We start from the raw sequence: 27,424 nt of genomic DNA, 5'->3' as shown, positions 1-27,424 counted from the left end.
GTAAGCACTTCATGGAAATATTGGTTCATATCATATATATATATATATATATATATATATATATATATATATATATATATAATGCCGAATATATATATATATATTCAGCATTCCTAGAAAATATAACAATTTTCCAAAGGAGTTTCACTCATTTCTACTTCCAACATCAATGTATGATTGTTCTGATTGGTCTTCTTGCCCACTTTTGAGGCTTTTTCTTTTTTAATTTTAACTTTTCTGGTAAAATAATGCTCTCATTGTGGTTTTATTTTGCATTTTATTTTCTAAGTTGAACACTTTTAAATATGTTTGTTGGTCATTTAGGTATCCTCTTTTGTAAATTAATTGCCCAAATCTTTTATCTATTTTCTACTTGTTTTTATACCTTTTCCTTACTGATGCTTAGGAATTATTTACATTCTACATAGAGGAACATTGTCAGCTTTATATCTTATAAAAATCTTCTAGAATGTAGCAGTTGTCATTGAAAGGACAGCTTTTCCTGGTGCACTTTGATATTTCAGATGATTGCCTATTGTCTTTGGATGACTAGAGTCCTTTACTAGAGATACATATAAAGTGTTGTAATGAATAAAATGGGCAAAAAATAAGTGTTCTGCAAATCACAATTCTTCAGAAAAGGAAGCACTTGAGGTGGTCCTTGAAAGATGGGTAGAAATTTATCAATGTGAACATGAATCTATGAACAAGAAGCATTCAAAACTTTATGTAATAAACCCAGAGATAGGAATGTGTATGTTATATTAAGAAAATTTTAACAGATAAGAAGGGTCAATATGTAATAATTTATTTTTAAAATAGGATTTGAAAGGATAGGATGAACCAGATTATAAAAAGCATGAGATATCAAGTCAAAGAGTCTGAACATCTCATGTAATAAAAAGTGTTTATTTAAACAAGGACAGACATGATCACACTTTTCTTCCAAATAAGAGTTTCAGGAAAAATAGAGAAAATGAACTAGAGGAAGAGACAGACAAGAAGCATGTAAATGAATTAGGAACTTATTCAAAATTATAGATAGTATGGCTATCATATGGAAATAAATAGTACACAGACCGTAGTAGTCATGATGAGAGAAAGTTGACAGGACATGGTACCCAGTTGAACTTTGTGTCTGAGGGAGGAAATTAATGATTACTTCTGAGGTTCTCACAGTTGTTTATCTCTATTTCATATATTATATCATGGGATATTTTTTATTCACAAAATCTTCTGTTTTGATTAGATATTCTAAAGTGTATAATTACTTTATTCTGTATACACTCTGAACACATTGAGAAAGTGTAAACAACTTGATTTTGGTACATGTCTGCGATTATCATAGTTTTGTACATCACTGCTTACAATATTTTAAAATATATTTGTTCACTTTATTTTCTGGTCAAAAGTTTTCTTTGGCTCTCAATTTTTATAAAAGATTTGTACTCAGATGAATTCTGAATTATATTTGTTCTGATTGGAAGGGAAACAATGATTTAATAGCATGTAATAATTTGTTTGGTGTGTTATCAAACCCAGGATCTCCAGCATACTAAGTAGGTGTTCTACCAATGAACTCTGTCCCCAACCCTTACCATACAGTTCTTAAAGCTGTTATTTAAAAAGACTTTTCTCTTGCTGTCTATGTGAAACCCTCTTATGAATGCTTAGTAATTGGGGTTTTAGTAATTATTGTTGTCTGTTCCTATTCATTTCCCATACTTTTTGATTTTGAGATGGCTTATAAGTTTCAAATTAATCATCTCAGCTATATTTTGGTTTCTATCCATGCATTCCTTTTGTTATCATTTACATTACTAAGTAGATTTTTTTAAAATATATTCAAAAATTATTCTTCAAAATGAAAAATCTTTACCTTGTATTTATATTTGAAGGTGGAAAGTAGGCAAAAGAGTGGGTTAGGGGAAAAGGGATGGGTAAAGAAAAATTTTTTTCACAACAATTAGAATTCAAGTTCACATAGATATTGTATTCATTATGTATATAAAATTAGATTTTTTTTCCTCAGTGAGATCTATTCTTCAATATAGAAATCTGAACCTTAGACTTCATGTATAAAGATCAAGGGTGAGGTGAAGAATGGATGGAAAGCAGTTGGGTAAATCAAATGCTCTCCACATGTATTGAGAGTTCAAGTTTCCATGCATAATTTATCCTTTGTCTTAGATGGGAATTAAGAAAATTAATCCTAGTATTCATTTTTGCTGGAGAGAGTGACAGGGAATGCTGATGGGATCTACTGTAAATCCATGGTCATCTACCTCAAGTGGACCCTCAGTTTTGCTATATAGCACTGTCTTACTCTAAGCAAGGAGCTGATTTCTTCTACATAATAGAAAAACCAAATGCTGTAATCCTGAAACTCCCCCATTTTCTGAATAACAATCATGAAAATCTGTCTGTACTTACCCTCTTCTTTTCAATTGTGTTGCCATTTTTTCCCATCTCATCTGCTCAGGGTTATTGAAATATCTGTTATACCTATAAACTCTTTTGTATTCAGTCTCCTTTTCTTAACTTCATCCTTCCCATTGACTTTCTATTTAATTAAACTGTTTTAATTTTAGATTAGCAGAGAAATTACAAAGGTAATACAGTGATTTCACCACATACCCAGTTATTACTATTATTAGTAGAAGGTTACTTTAATACATTTTGTACAACTAAGGAACCAATATTGGTACATTACTATTTAGTAAACTCCACATTTTATTCAGCTTTCACTAGCTTTTTACTACCAACCATTTTTGTCCCAGAATCCCATCCAGGATACAATGTTATATTTAGTAAACATATCTCATATTAAAGATACTGGTTACTGGATTGAAAAGTATTATGTAATACTTATATATGGCTCATAATAAATGAAGGATTCTCTTAACACGGTTAAATATTAAACTAATGGGAAACGTTATATGCCAATAGTGAGAATTCATCTGAGTTTTGTTGCATTTCCAATAATGGCATACCAGTACAAGTTTTATGAGACTTTTAAGTGTAACATCAATAGAATGAAACTCTATATATGAACATTTGTGTCATTATATTAAAATTAAATATTAGCACATTAGAAGTGCTTATTTATTCCCACTGTGTGGATTTCTCATCCCTATACTGATAATTTTTTAAGAAAAAAATGGTGAGTAAAATTAAGTTTTCAGTCTCTTCTGTCCCCACATGTCAACAAGCAGAACACATTATTGTCAAACAGAACAATTCAGTAATATTCACAGGGAGGGAACTGGGTGTTTGAAGTAATCTTCTGCTGTCCACAGTGTTTTTCAATACATACTCACCTTTAACATGGCACCCGTAGAACCTCAGCATATTCTTCACTTGTTCTAAAGCTAATCTGGAAATGCATCTCCACCTTATTAATACAGTTTCATGACTCTGATGCATGAATTATGTTGCTAGAAACAAAGCTAGCTAGAAGTCTCTTGTTACACTTGCTACTGCTTACAAAGTACACTGAATTATAGGAGGAATTATTACAAATTTTAACTTTTCTTGTGTATGTATATTTTTAGTGTTCATGTGCTTTTGCTGTAAGAGCTATTAGAATAGTAATTTGCATGGACTGTCAAAAAGTGAAGTATTTTCTTAGAACAATGATCTATCAGAAAAATGATTGTCTTTTGTCTGGAAAGCAGAATTAAGGGAGATTTTATATTATATTAAAATACAAAGTTCACTGTACCTTTTTAAGCTATTATTTCTGTTTTCATGTAACTTTCAAAGGTTTAATTCAAAATAAGGTGCAACTCATTCTAGATTGTGAACTCATGAAAGTGGGGATCATGTGTGTCTTCTTCACTGTATGCTCAGCAACTAACGTGCTTGCTAAATGTTGAGTAAATGAGTATTGTCTTCTGTTCTCTGAATAATTTCCACTGGAGAGCATGTAAATAAGCTAGTGATTATATCTATTGTTAATCTTGTGTTCAGCAGATAAAAATGCAATCACATTTTTCTAAATATTCCATTTAAAATTTATTAATTATAGTAATTACTATTCAGGGTTTAAAATGTGGGGATATTGCAGTATGCTTTACTCTTTGAATTAAGATCTGATAGTTCATTAATGTAACTGCCTTTTGCTTGAATTCTCCACCTGCTTGCATTGGTGGAATTCAGTAGTGCTGTTTATATTAGAGACTGATTATTCAAATTTAACTTCATAATTGCAGTATAATAATTGTTTTTGTTTATATATGAATGTCTTTTTAATGGGCACATAATTTTATAGAATTATTTGGTATTTTGACATTTCAATACATGTATTAATGTGTGCTAATTAGATGAGATTAACTGGCATATCTATCACCTTAAATAGTCACTATTTTTCTGTGTTGGGAACATTCAAAATCCCCTCTACTAGCTGAAATATACAGTTAATTATTGCCAACCAATTACTTTAAAAAAAGTTTCAGTATATTCTAATGTCATTAATTTTTATTCTCTGAAGAGTGGTTCTTAAGTCTTTCAAGTATGCTTTTCAAGTTATTTCTTACACTGTATAGTTGCTTTTCATCTTTCAAACCATTAATTTATAGTCAATCACTTATATAACCTATTTTTTTTCCACTGGCATAATCTTTAAAGCAAACTGCATTGTTTTTGACATGATCACCACTAGACCAAAGTGTACTTCATATTAAGGACATTCTAGTATTTGCTTAAGATACACAAATGAGTAAGGAAATTTTCCTACTACTGAGAAGAAAAGGTTTCTAGGTCAGTCATGTCTTCTCCTGAACTTTTCTTTATTATAGAAAATGACTTAATATATATTTTTATGGATACTCATTATTTTGTTCATATTGTCTTATGTTTGTTTTCAACAGTGTTATTTTCCCTTAGTAAAAGATGACCCAAAACTTAATATTTAAGTTGAAAGTGCAGTAGTTCCATGTTTGTAAGTTTAAACATCTGAAGACCACACATGTATAAGAAAATAATGTCATTTTATCATAGTTTCTTAACCTTGTAAAGTTTAATATGAAGTGAAAAATTACTGGAATCAGTCTATCATGTACTAGAGAGTGGGCTGTTGGCCATATTTTCCATACTGAAGTAAAAATCTTCATTTGTTTCTGGAAATTGTTGTATCTTATAATTTTGCTTCATTATTGTGCACAACTATTGGTAGTAGAAAGAAAGAACTTAGTAAATAATAAATTACATACAAGATATTACCTGGGTAGGTAGTATATGATGGTTTTAAAACTTCATTTTTCTAATATAATGTTTTTCATGAAAAGCATCATATACATAAAGCAAAAAGGTAACAATAAAAGCAAACAAAAGCAGTTTTTCAGTCATGTAGTAGTATAGTACCTATGTCTAAAGTTTTAGTTTTTGAGATTTGAATTAAGAACTTCTTAGTTGGACCTGCAGTTTTCTACATCATTTTAACATGGTGTATGTCATTGTAATAAAAGGATAAAAACAATTCCTTTGTGGGACCTCTTCTACTTTTGGCCATTCAACTTCGGAAAGATTATTGTTTCGTCTAAAGTAGTAAGTGATGCCAAGTCTAATCATCAAGTATCAGTTTTATTTTATTTGACAACTCCAGAAAAATTGCAAATTTGATTCTCTAGGGCTGGTGTACAATGCAATATTTTAATAATTTAGTATGATTTATATACCTATGAAACTGAAGTTATGCATTATTTCCTTTCACTAGCATTTTATTTAAAGACATTAGCATCTTCTATGAAAGAAGTGAATCCTTTTTTAGATTATTATTGTATGTTCTATTGCAAAGGGATTTTAGAAAACAATTTTAAGGAAATTCTTTTTCTTGGCTCCTGTTTACTGCTTTTTTTTAAATTTTGTTCTTTCAGTTCCTATTTTCCACCTGTCTATATGGTTTTTCCAATCTTTGATGTTAAGGTTGCTTACTTTTTTTAAAATTTTCTTTTTAAATATGTATTGGATATATTGTGTTTTTGTGACATATTTTGATATATTCGATCTACCTCATTTATTGACTCCATAAAAAATAAGTAGTGAGTTTGAGGTTTAAAAGAATGAGTTTAGGAACTCACTTTTAAACTTTTAAGGAGAGAAAAATGAGACTTACATTATTGGATTTGTGTTTGCCTGTTCCTGATCTACAGTAGAATGTAAATTGGTTTTCTTTTTAATTGTATTATGATTGGAGAACCTGAAACTCATCTTTTTAGCATCTTTTTGATTTCAAGGTTCCATAGAAATTTAAATATTGTTCAGAAAATTATTTTGTATTTTTTTTTTTTTGATGGTAGTGGGGACTGAACCCAGGGCCTTTTGTTTGCAAGGCAAGCACTTTACCAACTGAGCTATATTCCCAGCCCTGATATTTTGTGATTTCATTAAAAGAAAAATCAAATAGTAATTTTATAAGATTCTTTAGTATCTTAAAATAAAATGGCAGTTTAAAATTTGGGTTCTTGTGTTTGCAAGGCAAGCACTCTATCAACTGAGCCATATTCCCAGCCCTGATCTTTTGTGATTTTGTTAAAAGAAAAATCAAATAGTAATTTTATAAGACTCTTTAGTATCTTAAAATCTGTGGTAGTTTAAAATTTTGGTTCTTAAAATGAAACAAAGCATTCACAGCAGACCATTATCCAATCCATGTGTAAGGTAGGTTGACTGTTTCAATTACGAATACTGATGCTTTTTACCCTTTCAATATTCCAATATCAAGTATATTTTGAAACATGAGAGATGTTCAACAATTTGACTGTAACCAACTGTTTCTATTCTTAAACACTGTAGAATTGGAGAGTTTTAGATGTTGAGAAAGAGATAAAATTTTAAGAACAAATACTCAACTTATCATAGTTTTGCTTGCAGAAATTTGGCTTGGGAAAATGGAAACCTGCATCAAATTAGAAAAACTTGGAAAGGTAAATAAATTCTTATTTCAAAAATGTAAGACTTTCTTGTTCATCATCTAAGTGTATGGTTTTGCCAACCTATAAATTTGTGAATATGGATGTCTAAAGAATTATATCTTGCTCTGAATAGGTAACAAAATTAGGAGGAACAAAGCTTTCAATTCTTGAAAGTAGCCTATCAGTTTGAGAGGAAATGTGTAATTTTTAATAGGCTTAAAATGTTTTATTGAAACAGAAAATAGTTTGCTTTCTTGGTAACACAATAGGCATCTGTTTGTTCAGCCTCCTAGCAGTCTCCTGTCAGCTGTCATGGGAAATTGCATGAGTTAAAATTTTTTAAAAATAACTTTAGAAATAAAAATATTTCATTGAAGGGTAAGAAATTCTTAAAATATGTTTTTTCTTTAACTTGTCACTATCTGTAATGCTACTAACTTAGAAACATTCTATCTTCCACAGTAATAAAGTACAAGAAAATAATAAGTGAAAAGTAATAAATAAACAGTAAGTAATAAAAAAAGGTAGAAGTAATAGAAAATAAACAGCAGGAATGAAAATAATACACTTACTTGACAGGGAATCTCTTTTCTTTTTTAAACAGCTAATGTGCAAAGATTTTGAAAAGTTTGGAAACCTGGGTAAAACTTTTTTTGATTTAACAGTATAATGATTCTTTCATTTAATGTGCTCAGTGTCAGTCTTCATATAGCTTTACAGGGAATGCACCTTTGATTTTAATTCTATTGATCCAAATCTTAATTTGAAATAAAGCACCAAAAGTAAATTAAATTCTTGTTTTATACTTTTGAGACACTTTTAATCTTACAAAAACCTGAAAGTTGTGTGTATGTAACTGAAAGTCATCTTTGCTATAAGAAAGTCTAATAATGGACATTGTGGAGTTTCTTTGCAAGATGGAATTCAGCATGTTTACAAATTAGAAATTCAGGTAGGTCTCTTTATTGTTTTTCATTGTTACCCTCTTATGGTACTCTTGACTTTTTCTTCCAAAATATGTTTTATAGGGCACATATGCAGCAGTTTATAAAGGAAGAAGTAAACTGACAGAGAATTTGGTGTCATTAATAGAGCTCTGTTTGGAGAATAAAGAATGCACACCCAGTATAGCAATAAGAAAAGGTATATTTATTTAGACTATTTTAAAACCAAAGCTGTATAAGAGTAATTTTAATAAATAAAATCAGAGAGAAATAATAGGTGACCAGAAGATATAATTAGATCCTCAAAAATTATTTCTAAATGTAACATATTCAGTGGAAAGAAATTAATTTTCTTAATGTATAGTGAAATACTATGAAATCATTAAAATTACTGACATGGATAAATATCTGATAGAGAAATTATATATATTGGAACATGGGACACATGGTAACTGTAAATTAGCTGCATATATTAAATATAAGAAATAAATGAACTCTGTATAAACATGTCATTATACCATTTTATTTAAAAAGTGAATTATTCAAAATTGGCTTGAATCAGGCATGGTGGTAAATGCCTTTAATCCCAGTGGCTCAGGATGCTCAGGCAGGTTGGCAGGCTTGAAGCCAGCCTCAGCAACTTAGCTAGACCATGCCTCAAAATAAAAATTAAAGAAAAAGCAGAGGGGCTGGAGATGTGGCTCAGGTTCAATCCCTTGTACCAAAATAAATAAATAAATAAGTAAATAAATAATATTTGAGGCAACTGATTAGCAACATGGTGGAAAAAAGCATATTTGTACTATAATTAATATTACAATTAATATTAGAGGCTCAAAAAGTTAACATTCAAGGAAAAACAGCAGAAGATGGAGAGTTGTGATATTAGAGATGACTTCAGGTATTATAATATCAAACTCAAACTCATAAAAAAAGAAAATGTTGACACATTTAGCTTTACTACTACTAATCCCCTTGGAAAATTACTGTTTTTAACTTAAGAGAATTTTATATGCAGTTGGTTTATATGTTAAACTTACTTTATGTTTTTGTAAAATCTTACCTTCCACAGACTAAACAATTGGTTTTCATTTCTGTTCTACAGTTTCAGTCTTAAAACAATTTAAGACATGCAAACATAGTAACCTTACAAGGTGTTGTTCACACAGAAATATCTTTGACTCTGTTCCTTGAGTATCTGGAAAGCTTTTAATAAAAACTCAGTATTTTAGTTTGCTTTAGTAATAGAAATTTAGACTTTTTAAACAGCCTCAAGGTCATTTTTGTTTATTTATTGGTATTTAAATAGATTAGATAGAGTATTCTGTATCTCTTCCTGAAAATCTACTTTCTTTAAAAAATTAAACACTATTAAGTGAATTAGTCATACATTCTGAAAACTATGTTATCATGTAGTAAAACGTTATGATTTTTCAGGTTAAAGACCTAAAACAGCACATGGATTAATGTGGGAACATCATGAGTATGCACATTGTAAAGGTATGTTTATTGTGTATTGTTAAAGTGTAAAGAAAATGAGCTAGATTGCACAGTGTAATATACCAACCTCAGAACTACTCTTTGAAGTTTTCTGTTTGGCTTATTTACTTCTGTTTACTCTACTACAGATTTCTTAGGATCATACTTTTTGTAAAAGTGCTTCATTTTAAAAGTCTTCAAAAATATTTTTGATATTTTATTTCACATTACAACTGATTGTCCTATATGTGTAGAATAAATCTGTGGTTATATTTTACTTTCTGATATAAAATTCGAATGATGGATACATTCTGCCAAAGGCCACCTTTAAATGGTGAACTCCCCTAATATATTTAAAATGGTATTAAATTATAAAATAACAGTGAATTTTTATGGTTATGCATTATGTAAGACAAGAAACATATAGTTATTGTGATTTCTTTGCTTGAAGTCACTCTGTATTGTTAGCAGAAATCATAAGTTAATTGTGTTTTTGTAGTACATCTAAGAATTCAAATAATGCTAAAGAAGTTTTCTATAATTATCAGATCCAGAAGAAACCTACAAGTTATCAGATAAATGAAAACACTTGACATACTTGTGTTCTTATAGATTTCTTTGTTCTGAGTGATATATTTTAATTTTCAAAAATTTTATTTTTCCAAAGTTCACCAACAATTTATAGAAACCTATTTTGAAAATAACGTGTCCCATCTGGTGTGTTTGAGACCTTTATAATTCTGTACATAGTAAATCAGTACCTTCAAACCTGCATTTTTTTAAATAGTGAATTTGGTAAATATAAAGGAAAGCCAGTTTCTGTTAATGAAAGAGAGGTCTGAAAATATTGCTAGCACATTGCTGAGAATTTTAGAACAAGGCTTTAAAAGTATTTCCATATACATTTCATGAGGTTTGTTTTCATTGTGGTTTACATTTTCCTTTACAACGTGTTGTGAAGGCTATTTGTAGATCTCAGTTTTTAAAATTCTGTTTTTTCTGCTTTTATATTAGCAATAATTTGGAAAGAAAGGAGTCTATAATTATAATTTGACAGAGGTTTGAGAAGTCTTTTAAATCAGGTCTAAATAGTTGCAAAGTATTTTATTGTTTGTTAAAATCACATTTAATGTTTTCCAAATGTAAAATTTAATAGGAATATATTGAAAGGTACCGGTGTTTACCACTGTGACTCCAATGCAACCCACCAGGAGTATAATAAAGTAGTGACTTTAGGGTTTTCAAAACACATAAATATGTGGAATCTGAAGACCTCACAGCTTACAATTTATTCAGGCCAGGCACGGTGGTGCATGCCCACAAACCAGCTACTTGGAAAACTAAGGTAGTACGATCACAAATTTGAGGCCAGCCTGAGCAATTTAATTAGACCTTGTCTCAGAATTAAAATGCAAATAGTTGGTGGCATAGCTCTGATGTAATGAGCTCCTGAGTTCAATCCCTACTACACCCCCTCCAAAAAACCAACAAAGGCATTCCTGCCATTAATCATCTGCTGCCTTGGCTTATTCTTGGTATTCAGATTCTGGTTTTTTTTTTTTTTAATCTACTAGTGAACCAAAGTTACTTCTTGAATCTTCAGTACTTAAAATTCTTTTTGGTAACCCCAGAAATTCAAGATGTGTTCCACATCTCTTTTTTCACCACAATCCACAACAAAACCTCTAACATGAGCCTTCTAGGAATTGCTTTTTTCAGAGCACTAGAGTGCATTACCCCTCTTTGAGTCACAGCTGATTTTAAAACTGAGTAGGAGTTGCTAAAAGTAAAGTGTCCAGGAAGTAGGTGTTAAAAGCTGATTGAGTTATTTTTATAACTGGCAATTTGCCAGGGTATGCAGTCCCATTCTCTCTGATACCTGAGACTTTACGTAAAGCCACCAAGTTCAATGCCATATTTAAAGGTACTGACCCAGACCAGAGTCTTAATTTTTTAAGGATGGAAGTGCCAGTGTTTGATTGACATACTGTAATTTTATAATCAAACTATAAGCTTTAGTAGTATAGAGGATACAACTGTTTAGGCTGCCTTCTCTAATAAATGAACTATCACTATGAAAACAAAATTTTGTTATATTTATAATATTTATTTTCATAGACACTGTTGACAAAAATGATAGATGCCTCAGATTGAACAATGAACTAAAATTGAGAAAACAACTCAAAATGGAAAAGGCATTGTCCTTAAAATGATATAATTTTTTTATTATTCTAGAACAGTTGCTTTTCTACTTACCATAGCTTATGCTAATAGCAAATTATATCTTGAAATCTGTAAGACTAATTTTTACTTATTTGCTTTTGTAGCTGTTTCTCTAACAAATTCTATGTGGGTTAACTTATTACTACAGAAGAATGGTGTTGCATTGAGAATTGAAATCACAGAACCTTCCATTAATGAAAAAGGGGAATTAAAGCTAGCAAATGTTGGTATGGAATGAATAAATATTTATCAATACTTCCAGGTGATTAGGTATAAAACAAACCATTGTCACAATGTGTTATCACTTTCATGAGAGTTTGGAAATTTTCTCTGAGCCCAATAAACAATATTTGACAGAATTTTGTGGGTGGTTTGTTAGCAACAAATACTTAAAGACATGGGTTCCCAGGTGTGGCCCATGGAACCTGGTCTCTGATACCCTTTCAGGGTTTGTCCAGAGGTATAAAATATATTAGCAGAAGTGCAGTAAATGTTATTTGCTTTTTTCCCTTTAATATTTGCACTGTTGATCCAGAATCAATAAGGATAAAACTTCTGTTTCCTGATATACATTCAGGCAGTGCCACCAAAGTATATCATGGTATTCTTCACCACTGAGAAAAAAAAGTCTCAGTTACACTTAAAACATTTTGAAAAGAAGTAAAATGCATTAATTTTATTAAATTTCCTTCTTGAGTAAATGACTAGTATTTTTGTGTTGTGTATGTATAATGAGATATGAATTATATAAAAAACACATGGACTGCACACAGAAATACTATAGTTATCTCAAGGAAAAAATTTTGGGTGATTGCCTCCAAGCTGAACTAACCCCCTCTTTTTTTTTTTTTTTTTTTTTACTTTTCAATGAATATCATTTTTACTAGAATAAATGACCAACAGAAAAACTGTGGCTATTCAGAATTAGATATGTGGCAGATTTTTCTTGAAAATGTATGAAGTAATCTTGTCACTGCAAGGAAATCAACTGCAGGTATTCCTTGCCAATAATAAAATTAAGGTTTTCAAATACAAATTAGATTCTGAAAATTTAGATCTGCTACTTTGAGCTTAATATCTTCCCACTACTTAGATACTTTTCTGATGAATCAGTGGTGATATCAAAAAATAGGTTTTCCTTTTCTTATTTTGATGAAATTATAGAAAAATTTTAATTTATGACTCAAGAACAAATATTTCTCCAGTTATCACCACCTCATATTATAGAATTATGTTGGTAAAAGCTTCATTTAAAGTGCAAGATAGACTAGTGAATTTTAATATAAGTATGAATAGTTTATTGATAGAGTTTTAGTTACCATATAACCTTTGAGAAAACACTTAATCTAATTCTAATATATCAAAGAACACTATCCACAATTAGAAAATACTTTTTGAAAGTTTATCCTCTTTTCAAACATCGTATCTGTGAGATTTTATTTTCTTCACATAGCTATATATATTATGATATATTGTGATATGGAGTAAAGCAACATATCACAACAGATAGAAAGAAAAAGCAAATATAGAATACAGCTATCTTCTATCAAAATAAACTCCAAACACAATTACTGAAATGTTAATAAGTCCATTCTTCAGTAATTTTTTTGGAAAAAAATTTTCATAAAAATGTTATTTGTGCTAACATGAGAGGTGTTTTTAATGCATAACTAAATGCTTTAATTTTTTTTCATTTTATGGCAAACATTAGCACTAATATATATAAAAAAAAATATTTGGGGTTTTTAATCAATTTTGAAAACTTAAAATAAGTTCCAAGACCCAAGAATTTAAAAACCGCCTCTGAAAAGGGGTCCCTTATATGTTTGCCACCATGACTGCATTTATTATGTGCTTGATAATTTCATTGGTAATTGTTTACTTATATTGTTTTAGGTAATCTGATTTTAAGGGACTTGAAAGTAAGACAAAATTAGATGTCCTTTTGGTTTTGAGTAAATTGTTTCTACTAGAAGAAGAAAGAACTTTGTACAGTAGCTTTGAAATTTCTGTTACTCTCAGAATGCTTTCATAGAACTTAGTTTTTAAAAACCCATGCAGTTTTCCAAAATTGCATTCTTAATTTTTCACAAATTATTACAATAGATTCACTTTTGGAAAATTTCACTAAATTTTATAAGTATGAGTTTTTCAGGTTATTACCCAGTAATGGATTAAAAATTTACTTTTTAAATGGTGAATTTGTCTTTGGCAATTTGTATACTTCTACTCACTTAGTATTTTGCTATTTGTTTGAAACATAAATTCCTATTTATATTTCCTTTCTTAAAAAGAAAATGAGAGGGCCACCTATGTTTAAACAAAAAATTACAAGTTATTTACATGTTTGCACAGATTATACAGTCTCCTCTTGAACATAGTTTATGTTATTATTTCCATTCTCTCTTTGTAAAACTGCCTTTACTGCTCTTTGACATAACCGCAAAATCAATGGGTGTGACAGACAAACCATGCATGAGTATTCAAAATGCAAAAAGTATGTCAAGGACCATCAAAAATCCACTTTTATCTGGGAATATTCTGAGTGCTTTAAATTTTGGCTCTAACTTCTTCAAAGCAAGCAAAGCAAATTTTATCTTCTCACAGGCCGTTAAGAAATTCTGATTACTTCCAGGTGCATTGATGCATGCCTGCAATCCCAGTGGTATGGGAGACTGAGACAGGATGATTCAAAGTTCAAGACCAGCCTCAGCAGGTTAGCAAAGCCCTTAAACAATTTAGCAAGATCCTAATTCAAAATAATTACTCGATTGTAAGGTGGCCCTGGGTTAAATCTCCAGTACTAAAGAAAGAGAGGAGAAAAGAAAGAAACAAAAAAGAGAGAAAAGAAATTTTGATTAGCCCATGAGATAATACAATCATCTTTGTTGCTTTCATTATTTATATATTTTATTACATACTAAATACACTTGGGGCTTCAAGTATGTGAGGGCCAATTAAATTTGAGTCTTTACACTGTAAGTTGTTATGCATCCTTATGAAAATTCTACCTTTTTTTCATGACCAGTGAAAATTAGAGGTTTAGGAATTACATTATAGTCATTTTCATTAATGATAAAAGGTTGCTTGTGTATAATGCTGTGATATTTAGTTAGTTGAGTTTGAGAGATTGTTTATTTTGTTTCATACCAATAACAAAATTCAGATTGTAGAACAGGAACCTATTTGGACAAGCATGCTAGTTCATGATCTTCTCATGAGCAAGAGAGTAAAGTATTGGGTGAACTACAATTGACAACTTGCAAAGCTATAGGATAAGCAGATTTATAGCTCTGTGTGTTACCTCTTTTTAACTCAGTCTAAGCACCTGAAAGATTAATTAGAAAGCTGCCCTCCATCTTATTAATTACCAAAAATTATAGAAAATAATTTGTTGTCCTATTTCTCAAAGTTGGGAGATTAATAGTAAAATTGATAATAAATAAATTGGTGTCAGCATTATCCTATTTACACTGTTAGCCAAGATTTAAGTTTTTGGTATTGTTTATGCAATTTTTATTCAATGTAATAAAGTATTAATTTAACCTTTCTGTTATTTTTCATATCTTAATCAGATACATAAAGTTATGTGTAATATAAAGTTATATGCAGTAGAAATCTCAGCCTAAAATAAATTCTCCCTTATTTGAAATAAAATATAGGGTAAAAATTAATTTATTTTCTTAAGGTACCTTTCAAAATTGCTCCTTCTTCAAGTTATCAGGATTTAGAAGCTTAGAGTGATAATAACTCTAGTCTACATTTCTGGATAATTAACATTTTCCATATTAAATTGGCAAAGGGATGGCAAATGCTTTGCATCATTTACAGCAATTAGTAATACTCAAAAGCAATGAGATCTCTCTTAGTCTAAACTTATCCATGTAACAAGAAGAATATGGAATGCATTGTAATTTATATTCCATGGATATCTTTACTTTTTTTTGCTGTATTTATTTATTTTTATCTTTTAAATTATTTTTTTAATTTTTGTAATTGTAAACAAATGAGATTCATACTGTTTCCCTGTACATGGTGTAAAGGCATACCATTTGTGTAATCATAAATTTACATGGGGTAATGTTGTTTGATTCATTCTGTTATTTTTCCCTTTCCCCCACCCCTCCCACCTCTCTTTTCCCTCTAAACAGTCCTTCCTTCCTCCATTATTGCTCCCCTCCCTAACGCTAACTCTAACATTAATACTAACCCCTCCCAACCCCCATTATGTGTCATCATCCACTTATTAGTGATATCATTTGTTCTTTGGTTTTTTGAGATTGGCTTATATCACTTAGCATGATATTCTCCAATTTCATCCATTTGCCTACAAATGCCATAATTTTATCATTCTTTATGGCTGAGTAATATTCCATTGTATATATATACCACAGTTTCTTTATCCATTCATCAATTGAAGGACATCTAGGTTGGTTCCACAGTCTGGCTTTTGTGAATTGAGCAGCTATGAACATTGATGTGGCTGTATCTCTGTAGTTTGCTGATTTTAAGTCCTTTGGGTATAGGCCGAGGAGTGGGATAGTTGGGTCAAATAGTGGTTCCATTCCAAGTTTCTAAGGAATCTCCACACTGCTTTCCAGAGTGGCTGCACTAATTTGCAGCCCACCAGCAATGTATGAGTGTACCTTTCTCCCCACATCCTTGCCAACACCTGTTGTTGCTTGTATTCTTGATAATCGCCATTCTAATTGGGGTGAGATGGAATCTTAGGGTGGTTTTGATTTGCATTTCTCTTATTACTAGAGATGTTGAACATTTTTCCATATGTTTGTTGATTGCTTGTAGATCTTCTTCTGTGAAGTGTCTATTCATTTCCTTTGCCCATTTGTCAATTGGATTATTTGCATTCTTGGTGTAGAGTTTTTTGAATTCATTATAGATTCTGGAAATTAGTGCTCTATCTGAAGTATTATCTCAGATAGATTTTCTCCCACTCTGTAGGCTCTTTCTTCACATTGCTGATAGTTTCCTTTGCTGAGAGAAAGCTTTTTAGTTTGAATCTATCCCAGTTATTGCTTCTTGCTTTTATTTCTTGTGCTATGGGAGTCCTGTTAAGGAAGTCTGATCCTAAGCCAACATGTTGAAAATCTGGACCTAATTTTTCTTCTATAATCTGCAGGGTCTCTGGTCTGATTCTGAGGTCCTTAATCCATTTTGAGTTTAGTTTTGTGCATGGTGAGAGATATGGGTTCAGTTTCATTCTGTTGCATATGGATTTCCAATTCTCCCAGCACCATTTGTTGAAGAGGCTATCTTTTCTCCATTGCATATTTTTGGCACCTTTGTCTAGTATGAGAAAATTGTATTTATTTGGGTTTGTGTCCTTGTCCTCTATTCTGTACCATTGATCTACCTTTCTATTTTGGTACCAATACCATGCCGTTTTCGTTACTATTGCTTTGGAGTAGAGTTGAAGATCTGGTATTGCAATACCCCCTGCTTCACTCTTTTATCTAAGGATTGCTTTAGCTATTCTGAGTTTCTTATTCTTCCAGATGAATTTAATGATTGCTTACTCGATTTCTGTAAGGTACCTCATTTGTATTTTAATTAGAATTGCTTTGAATCTACATACCACTTTTGGTAGTATGACTGTTTTAACAATATTAATTCTTCCTATCCAAGAACATGGGAGATCTTTCCATCTTCTAAGGTTTTATTTAATTTCTTTCTTTAGTGTTTTGTAGTTCTCATTGTACAGGTCTTTCACCGCTTTTGTGAGATTGATTCCCAAGTATTTTATTTTTTTCGAGGCTATTGTGAATGGGGTAGTTTTCCTAATTATTGTTTCCAAAAATTCATCACTTGTGTATAAAAATGCATTAGATTTATGTGCATTGATCTTATATCCTGCTACTTTACTGAATTCACTTATGAGTTCTAAAAGTTTTCTGGTGGAATTTCCTAGTTCCTCTAAGAATATAATCATATCATCAGCAAATAGGAATGGTTTGAGTTCTTCTTTTCCTATTCATATCCCTTTAATTTCTTTGGTCTGTCTAATTGCTCTGGCTAGAGTTTGAAGGACGATATTGAATAGACGTGGTAAAAGAGGGCTTTCCTGCCTTGTTCCAGTTTTTAGGGGGAATGCTTTCAGTTTTTCACCATTTAGAATGATATTAGCTATGGGCTTAGCATAGATGGCCTTTACAATGTTAAGAAATGTTCCCACTATCCCTATTTTTTCTAGTGTATTGAGCATGAAGGAGTGCTGTTTTTTATCAAATGCTTTTTCTGCATCTATTGAAATAATCATGTGATTCTTGACTTAAAGTATATTGATATGGTGAATTACATTTATTGATTTCCTGATGTTGAACCAACCTTGCATCCCTGGGATGAAACCTACTTGATCATGGTGCACTATCTTTTTAATATGTTTTTGTGTGCGATTTGCTAAAATGTTGTTGAAAATTTTTGCGTCAAAATTCATTAAGGATATTGGTCTAAAAATTTTTTTCCTTTATGTGTCTATGTCTGGTTTAGGTATCAGGGTGACACTGGCTTCATAGAAAGAGTCTGGGAGGGTTCCCTCCACTTCTATTTCATGGAATACCTCAAGAAGTATTGGAATGAGGTTTTCTTTAAAGGTTTTGTAGAACTCAACTGAGAACCCATCTGGTCCCAGACTTTTCTTTGTTGGTAGGCTTTTGATGACTTCTTCTATTTCATTACTTGAAATTCGTCGATTTAAATTGTGTATGTCCTCCTCATTCAGTTTAGGCAATTCATATGTCTCTAGAAACCTGTTGATGTCTTCGAAATTTTCTATTTTTTTGGAGTATAGATTTTCAAAATAGCTTCTAATTATTTTTGAATTTCAATCATGTCTGTTGTGATATTTCCTTGTTCGTTCTGAATTTTAGTGATTTGGGTTTTCTCTCGTCTTCTCTTTGTTAGTGTGGCTAAAGGTTTATCAACTTTGTTTATTTTTTCAAAGAACCGACTATTTATTTTGTCAATTTTTTGTATTGTTTCTTTTATTTCAATTTCATTGATTTCAGCTCTGAGTTTAACTATTTCCTGTCTTCTACTACTTTTGGTGTTGGTCTGTTCTTCTTTTTCTAGGGCTTTGAGCTGTAGTGTTAGGTCAATTTTTTGTTGAGGTTTACTTCTTTTAGTGAATGTGCTCCATGAAATAAATTTTCCTCTAAGTACTGCTTTCATAATGTCCCAGAGATTTAGATATGATGTTTCTTTGTTCTCATTGACCTCTAAGAATTTTTTAATTTCCTTCCTAATATCTTATGTTATCCATTCATCATATAAGAGCATATTGTTTAATCTCTGGGTGTTGGAGTAGATTCTGTTTTTTACTCTTTCATTTATTTCTAACTTCAATCCATTATGATCTGATAGAATACAAGGTAGTGTTTCTATCTTCTTGTATTTGCTAATATTAACTTTGTGGCATAATATATGGTCTATTTTAGAGTAGTATCCATGTGCTGCTGAGAAGAAAGTTTATTCGCTCTTCATTAGATAGTATATTTTATGGATACCTTTTCTTAATGAACTTCTGAAAGGAAATAGTCAGTAAAACTCAACTGGATTTTAAACTACTGACCCGGATTTTTAATAAAAAAATGGTATAGTAAGTGAATGTTAGAGTTATGTTAAAAGTGATAAAAGCTTATCACTGTGGCAAGTAAAATTGTGTATTTCAGTGCCATTGACCTATTTTGGATTAATTTAATTTCAATTATAATTTTGGCACCATGGTTATAGACAAACGAAAAACATCTGTAACTTAGATTAAGATAAACTAAACTTCTGCACATCATGTCAGACACATTCAGCACATAAAAGTAAGTAAAAATCTGTGGTCGTAGAATTATTGTACTTAGTTAAATTATATAATAATATGCTGGCCCAAGACCATGTGGACTCAGCAGAATTTATAAAACCAACTTTGTTGAAGCTTCAAGAAGCCATGAAGTAGTCATCTCAGAATTCTTGTTGGGGCTGAGGAGATAGCTCAGTTGGTAGAGTTCTTGCTTTGCAAGCACAAGGCCCTGGGTTTAATCCCCAGCACCACCACCAAAAAAAGAAAAAAAAAAAAAAAAGAATCCTTGTGAATGGAGTCATGGTGACGATAGGAACTAAGAAATCCTCTATATTCTTAATGGATTTCAGTACATTTAATTCTTTGTTTCCAGTACATTTAATTCTTTGTTTCCTTCTCCTTCTCCCTATGAAGTACTAGCCAGATCCATGTCAGTACTCACAGGACCTACTCGAGTGATGTCACACTATGGTATCAGTCACCCGATATACTTCTTGTTTCTGCAGTGTACTCAATGCAGATTGACAAGTGGTAAATGTACACAGATAAAAAAATTACTGCACTTATAATTTTGAAATCTTGTTGCTGATAACACAGGGCATAATAATAGTGATCTTACAAGTTATTTTAAAAAGCCGCAGCATGAGTAGTGAAAAAGAGTTCTGGAATTGTATCAAGATTATCTATGTTTAAATACCAATTCCATTATCTAAATCACTGGCCTGTGCCTTAGATTTCACACTTAAGTAAATGGGAATACTTAACAATAACTACTTTAATGTTTTGTACATAATGTTAAGGTTAAATTAATTAACACATTAAAAAATTAGAAAAGTATTGATTGACAGTATAATTGAAAGCAAAATTATTTTATCATTATTTAATATTCATCAAAATCTACCAGTTTAAGTTGTTCTAAAAACAATAATCAAAATACCATAACCATCCTTCTCACACATCACTTGACCTTGATATTCCCTTATTCTAATACCTTTGTGGCCAGTGCACTCATTAAGCTATAAAGTGCATTTGTTAATCCAGTACTTAGAGATTTCTATAAAATGTCTGTAAACTACTTTTTCCAAATATTTCAAACTATTTCTCAATGAAAATATCCCCTTTTAGCTAAATGGCCTACTCACTGTACTTCAGAATAACCTGGGTTTTCCCATCTTTGCTCTTTGTGTTTGTGTCAGTTCACCCATTCCAATTGCCTATTCTGTTGCTCTAACTGGGGCCTGTGTTTTGTAACCTTCATAACAAAGTTTTTCATGAATCCTCTCCTGAATACAATCTAGCCTCTGGGTGCAATTCCTTCCTCTGACTGGAGGTCGCATTTATTTTCTGTATTTATGTACTAAGTTATATAATTCCATCATTGTCCTGAGCAATTTTATAAAATCTTGTTTTGTGTAACATGTTTTTCTCTTTAAAAAATTCCAGTAATATATGTATAACATGAAATTTTTTCATTTTAATCAGTTTCAAGTGTACAGTTTTCAGACATTAGATACATTCACATCATTGTCCACCTATCTCTGTCTTCAGAACTTTTATCTGTCTGCAAAACTGAAACTCTGTACCCATTTGATAACTTCCTATTCCACCCCTTTCTCCAGCCCCTGAAAATTACCATTTTTTTTTGTCTCTGAAATTTACTGACTACCTCATAGGAATGGAATTACACAGTATTTTTTGTAACTGACTTATTTCAATTATTTCCCTTAGTATAATGTCTTCAAGATTTGTTCATGTTGTAGATTGTGTCATGAGGACTCTCTTTTCAGGCATTTACATATGTTCCACAGTTTGTTTATTGATTCCTCTATCAAAGGGCTCTGCAGTTGCTTCTATATTTTATCTTCTGTAAACAATAGTACTATGAATATGGGCATATAAATATCATTCAAGATTGTGCTTTCACTTCTTCTGGGTTTAGATCTGGGAGTGGAATAACTGCACAGTGTAATTCTGTTTATAACTTTTTGAGGAACAACTATACAGTTTTCCATTTCAATCATATCATTTTACTTTCTATATAATATTGTAATATTTAAAATTAGATTTTACAGAATTTTTAAATATTTGTTAGATTGTGAGATTTTATTGGAAGAACTGTCTTAAGCTTCTGTGTATTCACACAGCTCATATGTGGTAGTGTCAATACATTGAAACTCCTTCATTTTCTTCCCTTACACACACACATATACATGAGCAAACACACCACCCTGCATCTGCATATTGTCTCTGCTTCATGATTTAGAAAGTGTTGAATTATTTGCTTCCCTTTATCCCTGTTACCTTATGCTTTACCTCAGACCACCATTATCTCCCAAATTACCACAACAATCTCATTTGTTGGTCCTCCTTCCTGTTTTGCCCCTTTCAGTGCATGGTCACACAAGGATTCAGGGAGAAAAGAGTTAAAATCTGAAAGTTTCAAACACATAGTAAGCATCCATTCACTATTAGCTATTATATCATTCCTTCCTAGCACAGGGGAGCTAGACATTTTAAGTATAAAAATGATTTAACTTTATGAGCCATATGGAATTTGAGATGAGTAAGGTAAAAGTTAATAAATTACCTGGATTTAAAAAGAAAAAAAATCTCTGTAGGAGATTTATAAGCAGGCTAATACAAAATCCTCCAGAGACATACTCTTTAAGGAGAAATTCTTGTGCTTCATAGTATAGAATGGATTTTTCATTTTTTACCCTGTGATGTATTTTGAAGGGGTGTCAAATGCATTTACTTTGAAATGGCTTCTGGAAGACCTCTGTTTCCAGGAAAAACTGAGGAAGATGAACTGCACTTAATTTTCTGACTACTATGTAACAGGAGGAGTCTTTTTCCAGTGATTTACACCTGCAATTGACCAGCTGGATTAAGCTGTATCTCCAAAATGTATTTTTAAAAATTTATTACTGAGACAAATGTAAATAGCTGTTTAAGGATTAGAGTTGGCTTAATTATTGTGAAGAAATCTTCGTAACTTCTTTATATTTACAGAGTTGCATCTTTGCAATAAAGATTTTATGAAAGAAGAGAGGAGAAATATTATTGAAAATTGACCTTCAGTGTATTACTAAGGATTATTTCAAGCTCTGGTGGTGTCATCTGAGTAGAAAAAGGGCCAGACACCATCATATCCATAGCATCATTACACAGTCCAAAAATAAGTCCATAAGTACTTATAATTTTCAGCATTTTAATTTCAGATAAAATAAATTATCTAATAAATGTATTATGTTCTCTAAGGCACTTTCTTCATAATGCCTACATATATGTTAATAAGTATAATTTACATGAATATGTATAAGTTTATATATATTTTTTTTTAATTCAGGAACTCCATCTCAGAAAACTTGGCCAGATGTTTCCTCAGATGATGAATTCAAGAACTACAACTTTCCAAAATATAAACCACAGCCTCTACTTACCCATGCTCCCAGGTTAATTTTTATGTGAGAAAGGGAGAAACTATATGATTCTTTTTAATTTCTCAAAGCATTTGCCACAAAAAAAAATTCCACATAAATTATACACACAATTCCTAAATGTTTTAGGACCGAATATAAGTAAATTCCTCCCTTCCTTTGTCATATTAGTTTTATAATTCAGTAAGGAAAAATTAGTAAACTCTAAAGTAGCATTGAATTATAAATAAAATGAGTGTAGAACTTATGTATTAGAATTCTAGAATTTATCTTGGTAGCTCCTTTTCCCAGAAAAAAGCATTGATTAATGCCTTATTTGGTACTATAAAGATCATGGTTCAAATTTTGTTTTGCTTTCTATAGAATCATTCTCTATTTACTCACAAAACACTTAAGTATTATAAGTAAAATTTTGACTCTGATGCATACATCAGATGACCCATAAGTATTTTGTTCAGAGTTACTGACATAATTTGTACTTGAAGACTATAAACTGTGACTTCACAGCAAAATGTAATGTCCTGAATGTCAGCAGTTCAGTTGAAGTTCTTCCCATAGCTACATCTAGATCAGTCCAGAACTCCCAGTAAAATTGGTCTGAATATTTTGACTTGTGGACTGCAGTAACATATATTTGCAGTAACATAGACTAACCCCTTGTCTTTATTTTCCATTAAAAATTATAATTCACCAAAATACCAAATTAAGGGCATTGTATACTTTAATAAAAAAATTCACATTGCTTACAACATAACAAAGTTCTTGTACTTCCATTTCTTCTCAAACTAGGGAAGTAATAGCAAAACATTTCTGATACCAGAAATATTTTTAAATATTTGTATGTGCTGATATTCTTATTGTTAGTGTAACAGCTGATATTCTCAGCTAGACATTCTTAGGAAGAATAGCCATGTATGCTGGACATTTTTGTGTCTCTCCAAAGTAGTAGAATAATTACTGTTTTGTTATATACACACACACACATATGTGTAAATATATATACCATTGCCTATGGTAATGTTCAGTGTAGAAGTCTGAAGTCCTGTGAAGCAGATTGTACATGAACTTAGCTCCAAGCTTGTCAGTGCTTAGGATCCTCTGGATATGTAGCAGAATGGCAAAGTGGTGAGGACTGAAAGAGTCTGGAGAATGCCTAGGCTTGCAGGATCCCCAGAACCTACTTAGAGTACTCAGGGGAGAATATTTCTCTACTTGTAATGATACTTTTGTCAGTGAAAGGCAGTGAAAGATATATCCTGTGCTTTCTCAACCAGAGATAATCCCATTAAAATAATCCCTACCCCCACTACTCCTATGTTAATTTTATAACTATAATTACATTTCTTTATTAACTATTGGCTTGGTGGTATTGATTAATAAAGTTCTAGGAAGTTATGTCACATTTAAATCAAGCTTGGTACCTTCTAGTACCCATTGCTGTAAAAATTTATTGAATGACTTGTCTCTGTTTATCTTGAACCACACTGATACATTTTGGGGTCACTTTTCTGTGTTTTTACCCATATGATAGGAAAATGATACTTTTATGCACTTGCTTTCATTTCAGTACTGTGAAAATTGATGTAGTCATTAAGCTCCCTTATTATAGAGGACACTTGGTTTTGAGACAAAATGATGACTCAAATTCAACAGCTCTGATATTTTTCATGAACATTGAAAATGTGAATTGATGTTATTTATGGTCTCTTCCTAAGGCAATGAAAGATAAGCCTCTTTAGGCTAAAAAATTTTTGAGTTTATTTGAACTCAACAAGAGTATCTGTGTTAGGGCACTTAAATTTAGGAAACAAAAACACTTAGGGAACAGTTTTAACTGAAATGTTTCTATCACCTAAGATTAAAATTGCCACAATTTTATTGTTATATCTAGGTTAGACTCTGAAGGAACTGAGTTGTTAACAGAATTTCAACAGGTAAATCACATCTTATTTTGTAATTCTTAAATGTCATTAAGCCTCAGTTTCCTCAAATGTAGAATGATAATGATTATTTACAGTAGTATCCACACTGTTTCAGGAATATGATTTAGTTAAAAATATTATGTGTATATATATGTAATATATGTAATATACATGTTATATATGTAATATATAAGACATAATACAATATATGTTATGTTTATTACATAGTTTCTCTTAATGATCTGGATCTCTCATTTTGACCAAGAACACCTGCTGGCATTGATCAAATATCAAGGCCATGTTCTCTAAATTTTTGATCTCTTATGTACTTTTTTTCCTTATAGTTAATGACTTTCAGGTTGCTGATGCCCCATATACCACTCACATTTCCTCCAAGCAGGAACAAGTGGGAGGATAAGGGTGGTAACAACCACATTTACCCTTATATCTTGAAAGCAAGGCTGTTAGTAGAAACCACTGAAAAGCTTCTACCCAAGTCTCATTGGCCAGCACATTAATTGTAGGAAAGTCTAGAAATTAGGAGCAGAATTGTTGTAATCACCCTAAAGATAGAAACAGTCCTGATTCATGATCTGTCAATTAACAAGGAAAAGGGACAGGGATTATTGATAGGTTACTAAGAACATCTGCTATAAGGACACTGAGTTTATTGTCCCCAGAAGAAATGTAAAAGAAGTTGAATATTTTAATTTTCATCACTTCAGAAAATAGAGGAATCTAAACTTTTACTTAAGATCTAGACTTATCTTGAAAATGTGGAACTGATATATAATTAATACTATATAATCTCAATAGCAATTCAAATTCAAGTGTATCTGGAGTACTCCAAATTTTTACTTGAAAATAGTTATCATATTAAAAAACCAAGATATTAAAAAAAGCTCTCTAAATGCTGATTTGTCCTTTTCTAACTTTTATAGTAATTGAGAATAAAAGTTAATGAAGCAGTTCTTTGTTTTTTACAGTTTGAATCTAATAAAACGGTTTCAGCAGAAGAGTCCATGAAGCATGCGTACTTTCAAAGTCTGGGGCTCAAGAATACATGCTTTACTAGAAAGTAAGAAAATAAAAAGTTTTTCCCTTTCATATTAATTTGTCTAATGTTGGGGAATGAGATGGATTAGAGGTTTAGAAAGAGATAGTTGCTGATTATAAATCTAAAACATTGGTAATTTTTGAAGGTAGATCAAAATTTCTTAAAGGAAGGAGCCCCACTGCACAGTTTTTCAAATCAATCATAATTTTCCCTTCTGTATAAATGTTTTAATATATATTTTTTCACCACTCTAAGAAACTGTAAGAAACCCATAATACTTAAGTATGGGTCATCATTCTTACTCTATTTAATTTGAAATATACCTTCTGTGATGGCATCTGTTGGCCTAATATAACTTCATTTCAGTGCTTAAAAATGGATTTCTATAAAGATTAATGAGACACAGTTGAAACATAAGATCGTTTCCTTGTGGAAGAAACTTACCTTAATATATAAAGATGATTTTCCTTTCTGGGGGTCACTCTGACTTTACCATTCCTATGACAGGGGACAGTGTATTATCATAGCCATTAAAATAATACATTTCCTATGTGGCAAGTAACTTTTCAATTTTACTTCTGACATTCTTTTTTTTAAAAATTAGCTCAGTATTTTACTTTAAAATGGTGTAAGGTAAGTGAGGGATTAGGAAAATATTTGAGAACTGAGCTATGAAAAGCTTTCATTTATTTCCCATTCTCATTTACTAGACTATAGTGATTCATTGAGATTTATATAGCAATCAGCAACAAGCAAATTGAGTAAGAAATCCTTTAGACTTTTTACTTAGCACTTAACAGGATATTTTTAAATATAAGTCTACCTTCTGAGAGACTGGAAATGAGAAATGAATTATAGGTGCTTTTTAAAAAGTTTATATTTCATTATTAATACCAAATTTCAGTTTGAGGTAGTAGTAGCTACCCTGTTTCATCTTCTTCACTAAAAATCTGTAGGTAGTTTGAGGACCTGATACCTTTATGCCATCATGAGATAGTGATAAAGGACAGAGAAAATAAGAACCTGGTAATGCATTTGATGAGGTCTCCCAAACCAGTAAGTTCTGAAACAAACAGCATGTGTTTTTTTCTTCAGAGAAACACATGCTTGCACAGTGCTTTAAAGCAGAGTTTAGGGAAGAGTTCTGAAAAGGGATTACTTCCTTTCATTTCCTCCTGAAAATGGACAAAAAAAGGCAAAATTTTTGAGCAGTGCTATATAGATTTATAAGTGCAGTATAAATGTTTATGTTGGATCACTCTATACTTTTTAAATGCTCTTCTATAGTTGGATTGTATATGATTGTAATAATGTTAACCTTCACCTAATGACTTATGTCTGTGCATTTTGGGCATGTCAGTATTCAGTTTGAAAGAGATTCAGTTGTAAAAGGACCTAGGTTTTTGAAATTCTTCTTACCCAGGACAGGTGTGTTTGTCATAAACCATTTCACGTGTTGGTCATGAATTTTTGTGTGGAACCAAGCTTTTGGTTTATAAATTGATGAGTAAAATTATCAATGTAAAAGGCAACAAACAGGGTGGGAATTTTGGCTCTGTGGTAGAGTATTTGCCTAGCACCTGTAACAATTTATTGTCAAATGTTTGTTATAAAATATATGGCTAGCAGATCTTTGTG

Source organism: Sciurus vulgaris, assembly GCF_902686455.1.
Source record: "Sciurus vulgaris genome assembly, chromosome: 16".
In the NCBI taxonomy this organism is placed as follows: Eukaryota; Metazoa; Chordata; class Mammalia; order Rodentia; family Sciuridae; genus Sciurus; species Sciurus vulgaris.
The sequence above is the reverse complement of the archived record's forward strand: the minus strand, read 5'-3'. Positions refer to the sequence as shown.